Raw genomic sequence first — 13,122 nt, 5'->3', positions numbered from 1 at the left:
ACGCACAAAAAGAAAAGAAATGGATCAAGTTTTTCTTCCCCATCTTCTTACAAAATAGGTCTTCTTCTTTATTTGAACTCTCATTATCTGAACTCAGAAATGGAATAAATTCAGCTAATTTTCAAATAAATTTCTCTCTATTGAAAATGGAGAATCAAATGGGTTCTAAAAATTGTAAAAATCTCTTGCTACCTGAACTTGCTCTTCAGACTGTGAATTCAAGAACCAAATAAATTTGAATAAGGAGAAATACTTGCATTACTGTTTTTTTAATGAGACTACATGGTCAAGTAAAGACTATTTGGGAGATTAGAAAACTGATATTCTAAACTGCGCTGCTTGATGTTTCTGGATTTTTGTTTCCTTCTTTGTAAAATTGTTAGGTTGAATTAGATTTTGTCTCCCAGCCTGGTGGAGCCTGAGGTCTAATAGTCCTAAAAGTTGGTAAAAGTTGTATATTTACTGGTAATGACTGTACGTTAAAGAAAAGTTTCCTTTATTTGGTTCAGATTCATACTATTGTTTTTTCATAAAATTTGTCAGACAAAACAACTTATTAATATGGCTTTGAATTGAACTAAATAGGGAATTAGCTTATAAAAGATTGGAAATCACTATGCCATGCATTGTCCAGAGTTTATTTTCCAAAGTGTAGGGACCATAGTTTTCTCATATAAATTAAGATTAATACACTTATTTTGAACAAATTAGAGATCCATCAGTGTTCATAATTTTGTATTAACTAGTGTATGTAGTAGACTTGAAGGGGATTCACTTCCAAAATTGGTTTCAATTACTGTGTACTTAGACTTGATTTCATTCTATTTCTGTTCCACAACTGCAGTTAAACTGTGTTCTAAAAATTTATTGATTAATTTGATTAGAAATCTGAGTAAAATCTTTTCTTGGAAATAAATGTTAAATAGTAATTCTCAAGTATAGAGAAGACCATAATGGTAACTAATATACCTCTTTATATTACTATTACTATTACTATTACTATATTACTGTTTTAGCCACATGCTGCCATTGTGGATTATTTGTTTTCTGAGAGTTGAATTCTACATTTGGAAAAATAAGAATACATTTTATTCTTCTCTCCTATTTCCACCAAAGTTGCAGTATATAATATTTGGCTCCATTAATGGGTACAGTACATAATAGCCAGGTAGCTGTATAATATCACTTTAGGGTGATATAAATTAAGATAGGAGAATGGATTGTATAGATCTTATAAATTTTATAAATCAGGGCTACTTCATTTGTTCTCTACAAAACTGCATATTATGTCAGCTTGAATGTCAGGGGGTGGTTAGACGATGGTTGCTTAGTGGGTAATTAACATGTTTTCACCCTCTGCTTTTTAGAAAGACATAATACTTGTTTTTTGTCCCAGTTTGAGGAGAAAATGAATTTTTAAATGCCTTGATGCCACATTTAGTGAATGCTTTTAGTCTATGGAGAAAGGCAATTTACTAATGAGATACTTGCTCACTAGTAGTCAAGAAGTGTCAAATGGATGTGCTATATAGTTGTCAAATGTGAGTTGGAATTTGGTTTTTAAATAGCTTAATGTCGTACCTTTTTTATTTACCCATAATGTAGAATTACTGTTGCTCCATAATTTTTCAGATCTGTATTCCTAGATGTCCATGATTATTTACTTACTTATGGGATGATATAATTTATATCTAAATTTAGCTGTCTCTAACACATCTTTTTTTTAAGTCAATTATATTATTCAGTGAATAAATACAATCTCAAAGCATGTATCAACAACATCAAAACTAAGCCTTATGAATAGTACATCTTATAATTCCTTATTCTAAAGGATCTCTGGTGCCATCTACTGCATACTTTGTTAGTGGAAAAAAAAAGTATGTGACATCAAGTAGATGTTTCAGTTAATCTGGCATTTTTTTAAATTAATAGACTATTTTTAGAGCAGTTTTAGGTGTACAGAAAAATTGAGCAGAAATACGGTGTTCCCGTATTTCTCCTCCACTCGGTTTCCCTATTACCATCTTTTATTGTGGCACACTTATTACAGTTGATAACATTGAGACATTATTATTAAATAAAGCCCATAGTTTATGTAAGGTTCACTCTGTGTATGTTGTTGTATGGGTCTTGCTAAATGTACAATTTCATGTAGCCACCATTATAGTGTCATACAAAATAGTTTCATTGCCCTCAGAATCCCCTGAAATCCACCTATTATTCATCCCGCCACCCCATGCCCCCAGCCTGTGTCAAACATGGATCTTTTTACTGTCTCCAAAGTTTTCTTATGCAAAATGCCATATAGTAGGAATCATATAGTATGTAGTCTTTTTGGATACACTTTCTGGATTCATTTAGCGATATGCAAGTAAGGTTCCTCTTTGTCTTTTTGTAGCTTGATAGCCTATTTTATTTTATTTTTATTTTACTTTTTGACAGGAAGTAGGATTTATTATTGGACAAGGTAGGAAGGGGGAAGTGCCAAGGTTCTTATGAGTGCAGAAAGCTCCATTTGTCCAAGGGGCCATGATTAGGGATGTATTTAACCCCATAGCCATCTGGGATAAGCTGTTTTTCAGCCACCATGTCTTCAAATTTGACTGCATTAAACTTAGTAAAAACCACTTCTGGCGATGCGGATCTTCTGGCAGCCAGGGAAATTGAACTTGGCCCTGTGTAGGCCCTCAGTCACATGCTCCTTGTTTTGCAGCTTGGTGTGGATGGACATGATGACTTGGCCAATGCGGACCCTGGCTACTTTGCCCTGGGGCTTTCCAAAGGCACTCCACATACCTATCTGTAGCCTAGATTGAAATAGCATGAGGTCAGACCTCAGTGTCCATTGGAGAGGGCTGTCTCTAAGGTCCCTTAGGGCAACCCATGCAATTAACAGGCTGCATAAACACTAAGGAGGCTACCATTTGCAGCCTTGGCATACTGGGCCCCCATGGACAAAGAGCACAGTTGGCTTAATTGGCTGCAGACACATTTCATTTTATTACTGAATAATATTCCATGCTTTTGATGTATGAGTTTGTTTACCTTCACCTATTGAAGGACATCTTGGTTCCAGTTTTTTAGCAATTATAAATAAAGGTGTTGTTGAAATTCATAGGTTTATATATGGATATAAGTTTTCAACTCATTTGTATAAATACCCAGGACTTTAATTCCTAGAGCTTATGGTAAAACTGTTAGCTTTGGAAGAAACTGCTAGTCTACCAATGTGGCCATACCATTATGCATTACCAACAGCAATAAATAAGAATTCCTATTGTACACGTATCCTTACCAGCATTTGTTGTGAGTGTTTTGGTAGATTGTGTATTTTAGGAAGTTGGTCTGTTTCATGTAAGTTATCATATTTCTGGGTACAAAGTTGTTTATAGTATTCCTTTGATACCCTTTTAATGTCTATGGGATAAATAATGATAGCTATTTTTTTATTTTGGTATTTTAAATTTGTGTTTTCCTTTTCTATCTTGGTATCCTGGCTAGTGGTTATCAATTTTATTGATCTTTTTAAAAAACCAGTTGATTTTAACTTTTAAAAAGGCATAGAATATAAGCTGAACTCTTTTATTCTGAAATTTCTCTAATATGATCTACTGAATGGCTTTTTTAGGGAAGGAAAATTTCTGAAAGCATGTCATAGATTCTTTTCCTTAATTTGATTTTTAGTTTAATTGCTGCCATAAAATTTTAGACCTCGTTTAGCATTAGAACATAGAGACATACCAGAAATGAAGCAGAGTTGCTTTTTATCAAAGTGAGTAACTGCCCCAAGAAGAGTTTACCTATAAGGATTTAGCTACCTTTCCCCTTTCCTATGAGTTTCAACATTGAATCTCCAGGAATTATCATAGGATCATGGCAACATTGAAAAATCGTTAGCTCTTTTGCTTATTATTCTACATTTAGACTTTAAAAATTTTCCCACAAGGCTTGAGCTGCTCATAGTGGTCCCATAGGAAGTTTAAATGTCTCACTATCATTAAACTTCAGTCATTGAAAGAAAATTTTATAAGTTACTTTAATATATTTATTTTGTCTGAAAAGATAATTCTGAATCTTTAAATGAGTTATGTCTTTTAAAAATAAGGCATATGAATAATTTGGCTTTTAAATGAATTAATTAGCTTAATTTAGTTTAATTTTAATTGTTAGTATTTATTTTGAAAAAGTATTTATTTTGAAAATGTATAGAATTAGTTACAATTGGCATTTGATATGGATGGAAATTTATAGGCAAGGGAGATCTGATTTCTTGTGTCTAGAAATAGAGAAGACTGGAAATATGAAACTCTCATTAAAGAAACAATGAAAAATGCTAGATTGAAAAAACAAAATTTAAAGTAAATAGAAAATTAGAATCTATGTCTATACCCAAAAGAAGAAAATCTCCTCTGTAATTTTTAGCCAGTGGCTGTGTGACACAGGCTTTAGGAATCTAATTTTATACTAATTCATAATTCTAGAATTTAATTTAAAATCATCTTGGGGGGCGCCTAGGTGGCTCAGTGGGTTAAAGCCTCTGCCTTCGGCTCAGGTAATGATCTCAGGGTCCTGGGATCAAGCCCCACATCAGGCTTTCTGCTCAGCGGGGAGCCTGCTTCCCCCTCTCTCTGCCTGCCTCTCTACCTACTTGTGATCTCTCTCTCTGTCAAATAAATAAATAAAATCTAAAAAAATAAAAAAAAAACATTAAATCATCTTGGGTTGGAAACAACTCAAGTGTCCTTGGACAGATGAATGGATAAGTAAAATGTGGTATATACATATAAGGGAATTTTTATTTTTAGACCCAAAAGGAAGGAAATTCTGACACATGGTACAACATGAAGGAACCTTGAGGACATTACACTAAGTAAAATAACCCAATCACAAAAAGGTATATAGTATATGCTTCTGCTTACATGAGGTACTTGGAGTAGTTAAAATCATAGTAACAGAAAATAGAACTGTGGTTTCCAAGGGTGAAGGGGAATTAGGACTGGTTATTTAATGGGTATGGAGTTTCAGTTTTAAAGATGAAAAGAGATACGGAGGGAGATGGTTGGTAATGATTGTTGCACAACATTATGAATGTATGTAATACCATTTACTATTCACTTAAAATGGTTAAGATGGTAAATTTTATGTTATGTGTATTTTACCATGATAAAAACATTTTTTTAATTATCTTGGTTTGGTAGCTCCTCCAGGCACCTAGAAGAATGAAAGGCACAGACTCTCTAACAACATATCCAAAACTTTTATCTCAAAACAGTCTCAAATATGAAGTTCTTTTAAAAATGAACATATTCCCCTCAAAATAAGATAAAGAAATCATCAAATACACATGCAAACAAGGCACTCTTTGCAGTAATCAGCAAAAATAAAAATAGGACCCTACCTTCAAAGACTGTGGATTTTATAGTTAAAAGATAAGAATATAAAAAGAATATATTTTAATCTTTTAAATGGAAATACAATGTTGGTAATTAAAAACATGAGTAAAAGCTAGAGACTGTAAAAAAACTAGCATGTATAAATAATAACCAAATACTGTCTAAGAATGAAAAAGAAAATGGAAATTAAAAACTTAAAGTTTAAATAGTTATAGTGTGGGTAATTGATAATTGGAAAGATCTGGAGAAGCCACAAAAAATGCAGCAAAGATATGAAAAATGTGAAAGATGTTAAGAGACATGGAGGATATATTGAAATGATTGTGTCTAATCAGAGTTTTAAATGGAGATTATAAATGAACTTTAATAGGGTCAGTATTCAAAGAGATACTGCCTAAGAATTTTTTAGAATTTATGAAAGTTAGGAATCATTGTATTCAGAGATGCTAGTGTTACCCAACAGGATAAAAGAAAATAAATTCACATCAGACTTAGTTAAAGAATAAATACCAGGGTGGGGAGGAAGAGGGACGGGACCCGAGAGAAAGAGAAAATCTTGAAAATAGCCAGAACTAAAGGACTGATTAATTATGGTCAAATAGTTGTCTGGTAGTTGACTTCTAAGCAGAATGGACCCCTACAAAAGAAAAATTACAGTCAACTTAGAATTTTATATTCCGGTTAAATGTCTTTCAAGGAACAGATTTATTTGCAGATTAAAAAGAAAACGGGCTTTACTTCCAACAGACTTTTTTCTTTTCTCTTTAAAAACCAAACAAAACAAAACAATCTTTGTGGTTTATACCTGAGGAAGAAACAAAACAGTCCTGGGAAGAAGGTCTGAGATGCAAGGAGAAGTAAAAATAAAAACTGATAATCATTGGGGTAAATCTAAAAAAACCTTACTGCGTAAAATTATAAAAGTAGTATCTTGTGAGTTTAAGGATTCTGGAATACCTGACAGTAAGAACATGTAAGCCTCGAGTGGTGTGACTAGAAATAAAGCATTGTACAGTACTTTTAATAGGGCATATATATTAATTGACTTTGGACTTTGACAGGGAAAAATATGCTTGTGAAAATTTCTGGGCCAAGTAATAATAGATCTAGACATACTATTTCAAACCAGTAGAAAAGGAGAAATTGTGTGGAAAAAAATAATTTCAAAAGAAAAACTGGCACTTATAAAAGCAAAAAATAGGAGTAAATAGAAATATCAGTTATCTAAATAGAGTATGAGCTCTCCAATTAAAACATGATCAGAGGGGCACTTGGGTGGGTGAGTGGGTTGAAGCTTCTGCCTTCGGCTCGGGTCATGATCTCAGGATCCTGGGAATGAGCCCCCACATTGGGCTCTCTGCTCGGCAGGGAGCCTGCTTCCCTTCCTCTACCTGCTTGTGATCTCTGTCTGTCTAATAAATAAATAAAATCTTTAAAAAAACAAAACATCAGATAGAATAAAAATTCAGATTCACTATATGCTTTTCCTAAAAGATCCTTGAAAAGGTAAAACCCTGGGAAGAAATATATGCCAGTGAAAACTTGACCAGATACATGTAACAACATATTAACATCAAATATAAAGACTTTATTTATTTTTGAAGATTTTATTTATTTATTTGACAGTGATAGGGAAAGAACACAACTAGACAGAGCAGCAGGGAGAGGGAGAAACAGACGCCCTCCCGAGCAGGGAGCCTGACATGGGGCTTGATCCCAGGACCCTGGAACCATGACCTGAGCCGAAGGCAGACATTCAACCAATTGAGCCACCCAGGCACTCCATATAATGACTTTATAAAAGTCAAAGAGAAGTATTAAAAATTAATGGGATTTTAATATCATGATAAAAAGTAGGTTTGTTTGTTTGGTTTTTTTTTTTTTTTTAAGATTTTATTTGACAGAGAGAGACACAATGAGAGAGGGACCACAAACTGGGGGAGTGGGAGAGCGAGAAGCAGACTTCCCACTGAGCAGGGAGCCCGATTCGGGACACGATCCCAGGACCATGGGATCATGACCTGAGCCGAAGGCAGACGCGTAAAGCTTAACGACTGAGCGACCCAGGCACCCCGATAAAAAGTACTATTAAGCAGGAAACCATGACAGTTATGAATATATATACCAGAGTATCATAGCCTGAACATATGAAGTGCAAGTTATTAAACGTATAAGTAGAACATCATAGAGGGAGGGTTTGTCTTGGTTATATCATATAGACTTAAAATTAACGAGAAGAAAGAATATTTGAACAACATATTAGCAAGTTTGAGTTACTGGACATATATAGAACCCTGAACCCAACCATCATCAAGTTGGTAAACATTGTAAACATTTTTTCAAGTTTACTTGAAAATTTTATAAAAATTGACTATATTCTACGCATTGAATCATCAACAAGTAAAAACATATACATACCATATTCCTTGATACCATTCAATTAAGATTATCAATAACAAAAAGATAACTTTAAATAAATAAATATATGGAAATTTAAAGACATTTCTAAGTAATTCAGGGAATGAAGAACTAATATTTATGAGAATATATTTAGCTCTGGGTGATATTAAAAGGAATCTTTAAAATTTATTGGACAAGCTGATTTGGTAAAAGGAAATTTATAACTTAAATTCTTACATTAGAAAGAGAAAGCAATTTAATGAGTGAACCATATATTTAAACTGAAGGAGTTAAAAAAAAAAAGTGACCCTAAGTAAGTTGGAGAAAGACAAATGAAGATATGAATGAAATTAGTGAAATAGAATGCAAAAGTAAAATAAAGATAGGGAGCATCTGGGTGGCACATTTGGTTGAGCATCTGACTCTTGGCTTCCACTCAGGTCCTGATGTCAGAGTTGAGAGATCAAGTCCCAGGTCGGGCTCCATGCTTAACGCAGACTGCTTCAGATTCCCTCTCCTTCTCCCTCTGCCCCTCCCTCTCTAAAATAAATATTAAAAAAATAATAATAAAATGGAGAAGATAGACAAGATTAAACAGTCAGTTTTTTTGAAAAGGCTTTAAAATATCACAATATGCCAATATCTGAAATTTTATATTCTAAAATTTTAGGAATTTAATACTTAACGGGTTTTGCTCATTTTATAAGCTTTTGATTTAGAGAAACTACTCAAATTACTGTCTTTGATTTTTCTTTTCCTGATAGGGATTCTAGAAAATAGTTATACTGTATAAAAATTAAGTAATTAGGCTAATGCTTTCTGAGGTCTATGTAATAGGTACTGGATACACACTCTATATATTTGTGTTCATTTACTCAAAGCAACTCCTTTAGATACTATTAGTAGAATCACATTACAGATAAACAAATTATGGCTTACTAAGTTACTTGCCCGAAGTTACAAAGCCTAATCAACAGAGCTGAAACATCATTTCAGGTATATCTGACCACAGGATGTACCTCCAACCATTCTTCTATATTGCCTTCCAGTGTACTACTATGGGATAAAGATACATTAGGTTTTCATAGGATGGTGGTGTGATACATGGAACCCTGGGATCCCTGAGACTCATTCAAGGAATCTGCAAGGTTCAAACAATTTTTTAAAAAAGTAATCCTAAGATGTTATTTGCCACTTTTGCCATGTTGACATTTGCACTGATGGTACAAAAGCAACGCTGGTTAAAATTGCTGGCACCTTAGCATGAATCAAGTCAGTGGCGATAGATTATACCTAGTAGTGTTCTTGAGCACCATACATATTGTAGCAAAAAAGGACCAGCAAAAAAGAATAACCTTGATGAAGGAATAAATTTTTATTAATTTGTGAAATTTTAACCCTTTGGTTAGACATTTTATTTTATTTTATTTTTTTTAAGATTTTATTTATTTATTTGACAGAGAGATAAACCACAAGTAGACAGAAAGGCAGGCAGAGAGAGAGGGAGAATCAGGCTCCCGCTCAGCAGAGAGCCCGATGCAGGACTCGATCCCAGGACCCTGAGACCATGACCTGAGCTGAAGGCAGAGGCTTAAGCCACTGAGCCACCCAGGTGCCCCAGGTTAGACATTTTAAAAAATATTCTATACAATTAAATATGAGTACTCAAAATATTTCTGTTACATACCAAATTATATTGATTGTCTTGAGGATTTAAGGACTTTGTCTTGAAGACAAAAGACTTTGTTAAAGGTCATAACTCAATGTAGATAGGACATTTACCAGCATCTATGTACCAAATAAGACAGCAACCACCTTTATAAAGCAAAAGCAGAAAATTCAGGGGAAAGAACAGACACATAGCAGTATTATTAATATGTAACCTTGAGTCCAAGATAGGTGAAATGAATTTAAAATAAAAAATCTAGAGAACTTAATAGTAAGGGATAGTTTATGGGTATATATTGAACTCTATCCTCAGGTAATTTAGGTATACTTTCTTCTCAAGTGTAGAGGGAACGTTCACCAAAACACTGATATACTAAGTCAAAAGGAATCCTAAGAAAGTTCCAAAAAGTAGAAACAAACATAAAAACAATTTTCAACCATGATACAATAAAGATAGAAATGTGAATAACAAAAAATTCAAAGTCCTGTCTACCTACAATGTAAACATTCTTTGAAATGACTTAAGGTGAGAAGGAAGAAAACAAAATTGCTGTTTCTATTTTCTACAACTTAGATGAAATGGTTAATTACATAGGAAAATCCCCTTTACCAGAATTATTATCACAGAAGAGATAGACTTCTATCTATGAGAGGAGATAGCTTAAACAAGGCCCCCCCCTTTTTTTTATGTAGGAAAAAGTACGAAAAAGCTCAACAAAACACCAGCCCAGAAAATTTAAGTGATATTTCACCAAACCTAAGGTTAGCCAGTTTTAATGCTCCATAAATTTTTCTAGAACATAACAAAGAAAGTGTCATTATTTTAACATGAGTATGAAACTAGATACCTAGTTAAAAATCTCATTAAAGATAGTTAACACATACAAGAGTCTCCTATCAATTCAAAAATGTCAAAGTTCTGTGCTACAGTAAGAAAATAAAATGTCAGAATTCTGTGCTACGATAAGAAAATGATTGATGTCATGTTCAAATGAGGTTGTTCCAGTAATGCAAGAATGGTTCTGTTTTAGGATATCCATTAATATAATTCACCTTTTAATCCAAGGAGGAACAAAAAAGTTCATCTCCACTGATGCTGAAAAGACCTTTGGCAAAATTCAGCATGTGTTCATGATAAAAAAAAATAATAATGAAGGAATTGATGCGAGGTGCCTTGGTGGCTCAGTCTTAAGCGTCTGCCTTTGGCTCAGGTCATGATTCCAGAGTCCTGGAATCAAGCCCATCATCAGGCTCCCTGCTCGGCAGGAAACCTGCTTCTCCCTCTCCCACTCCCCCTGCTTGTGATCCTCTCTTGCTGCATCTATCTTCTGCCAAATAAATAAATAAAATTAAAAAAAAAAAAAAAGAATTGATGCATATTTCTTTAATAAAACACATATACCCCCCTTTTTTTTCAGTACAGAATAACATTTAATGTGGAAACACTGGCCACATTCCCATTAAAATTGGAACAAGACAGGACTGTTCTCAGTTCCCACTATTTAACATTGTGTTAGAAGTTCAGACAATTAGATGAGAGAACTGCTTTAGATTCATACAAATTGGAAAAGAAAAAAATACAACTAGTTCTCTTTGCAGATGATAATAGAAAACCAAGAGTATTGATAATAGTACCAACTTAAATAGTAAAAGAATTCAGCACAGTGTCAAGATGTTGTGGGGTTTTTTGCTACTGTAAATGCTGTTATATCATCTCATTATGTGTAAATGAACAATCAATGACTTTCATATACACATAATGAGATGATATAATAGCATTTACAGTAGCAAAAAAACCCACAACATTTTGGAATAAACATACAGATAACTTCAGTTTTCCCTAAATTAATATGTAAATTTCATATGATCCCTTATAGTTCTTCCCCCACCCACCATTTTTCCTTGGAGATAAAATATGGAATACAAATATGAAGAATAGATTTTTTTTTAACATCCTGACACTGGGTCTTCCAGGTATTAAAACCTCTGTAATTAAAATTGTAGTACTGTCACCCAAATGGACAAGCAGTCATCGAGAAATAGATTCAGATACCCAGGGATATTGTCATATGATGTAAGCAGGTGGCATTACAAATTAGTGGGGAAAATGATGGATTTTTAATAAGTTGTCTTAGGACAACTGGAAAATCAATTGGAAAAAGATAAAATTAGATTTGTACTTCATGTGTACTTGAATAAATTTCAAACTGGATAAGAGATTTAAATACAAAATAAGGTAACCATGTACATACTCTGGAAGAAAGTATCAGTGAATTCTTTTGTAAGTCAGATGTAGGGTAAAGGCTTTCTCTGTTATTTAAAATCTGGATGAGATAAAATATTGACTACTTTTAAGAGTCATTTATATAAAAAAATAATAATAATTTGCCCAGTAAGAAAACTCCATAGTCAAAGTTGGGAGACAAAAGACAAACTGGGAGGAAATATTTGCGAGCTGTATCACAGAGTTAATCTCTATAATGTAAGATTTTAAATTAATAGGGGGAGAAAAGATCAGACATTACAATAAAAAAATTGACAAAAGGCATGAACAGAGTAGTACACACAAGAAAATAAGACATCTAAATGGCCCTCGAACTGGAAATTAAAGCAATAGTGAGTTATCATTTCTCTTCTCTTAGATTGGCCAAAATTCAAAAGCCTTACAGCACTCTGTTAGGGTACCTATAAAACAATTACTTTCATCCATTGCTGTGAGAAGTACAAAATGATACACTTCCTGCAAGGATTATAAAGCAATATCTATTAGAACTATGTATATATTTACCCTTTCATCCAGTAATCTCACTTTTTGGAATTTACCTGAAGGTCTTTGTTTAACAACATGCACAAAATTAGTCATTTCAGCATTACTTATAACAGCAAAATATTAGAAATCATTTGCAAGCTCATTCATTGGAGACATATATACAATTTTGTGGTAGAAACATACAGTGGACAGACATGGAACTAGAGAATGAAGAACAAAGAACATCTCTGTGAACTGAGAATGATTAAAATTCCTGAGTGTGTGTGTGTGTGTTTCTTTTTAAGATTTATTTTTTGAGAGAGCAGGGGGAAGAGCAAAGGGAAAGGGAGAGGTTATCTCAAGCAGACACCCCACTGAATGGAACCAGATGTGGGTCTTGATTGAGATCAAGACCCTGAGATCATGACCTGAATTGAAATAAAAAATTTGGACGCTTAACCAACTGAGCCACCCAGGCACCCCCTGGGTATATATTTTTAAGTAGAAAAAGCGAGAGGAAAAATTATACTGCATATTGTATATAGTATGTTCACTGTTAAGAAGGAAGAGGGAAAATATGTATGAATCTATTTTTACACACAAGGATAAACTAGAAACTAATGATTGGTTACTTTGGGAGTGGTGGAAAATAAGTGAAACTTATTTGAGTCTTATATAGTTTTGACTTTTGAAACATGTCAACTTTTTACTATTTTTTTTGGAGGGGTTTGTGGAGAGGGAGAGCGAGAATCTTAAGCATTAAAAATTAATAAAATCAGCAAGGATGGGGGAGTGAACCCTGTGATTGAGTACAAACAACAAAAACCTAATTGTACATCATATTGATACTAGAGAACACAGGAAGAAATTACATAATTAACCTACTGCTCTGACCCACTCTCAATGGGACAT

The 13,122-nt window shown here is 33.6% G+C and overlaps 1 protein-coding gene and 1 non-coding gene across 12 annotated transcripts in view; one reads left to right on the top strand and one right to left on the bottom strand.

The window, feature by feature from the left end:
* LCORL (ligand dependent nuclear receptor corepressor like) overlaps positions 1 to 13,122 on the top strand; it is a 160,283-nt gene that overhangs the window by 72,918 nt on the left and 74,243 nt on the right. The window lies entirely within an intron of this gene.
* LOC132009513 (small nucleolar RNA SNORA70) lies at positions 2,854 to 2,986 on the bottom strand. Its single transcript, XR_009401981.1, has one exon. It is a non-coding gene; the product is annotated as a small nucleolar RNA SNORA70 (small nucleolar RNA).

This window comes from Mustela nigripes, chromosome 1 (genome assembly GCF_022355385.1).
Source record: "Mustela nigripes isolate SB6536 chromosome 1, MUSNIG.SB6536, whole genome shotgun sequence".
Lineage (NCBI taxonomy): Eukaryota > Metazoa > Chordata > Mammalia > Carnivora > Mustelidae > Mustela > Mustela nigripes.
The sequence above is the reverse complement of the archived record's forward strand: the minus strand, read 5'-3'. Positions and strand labels throughout refer to the sequence as shown.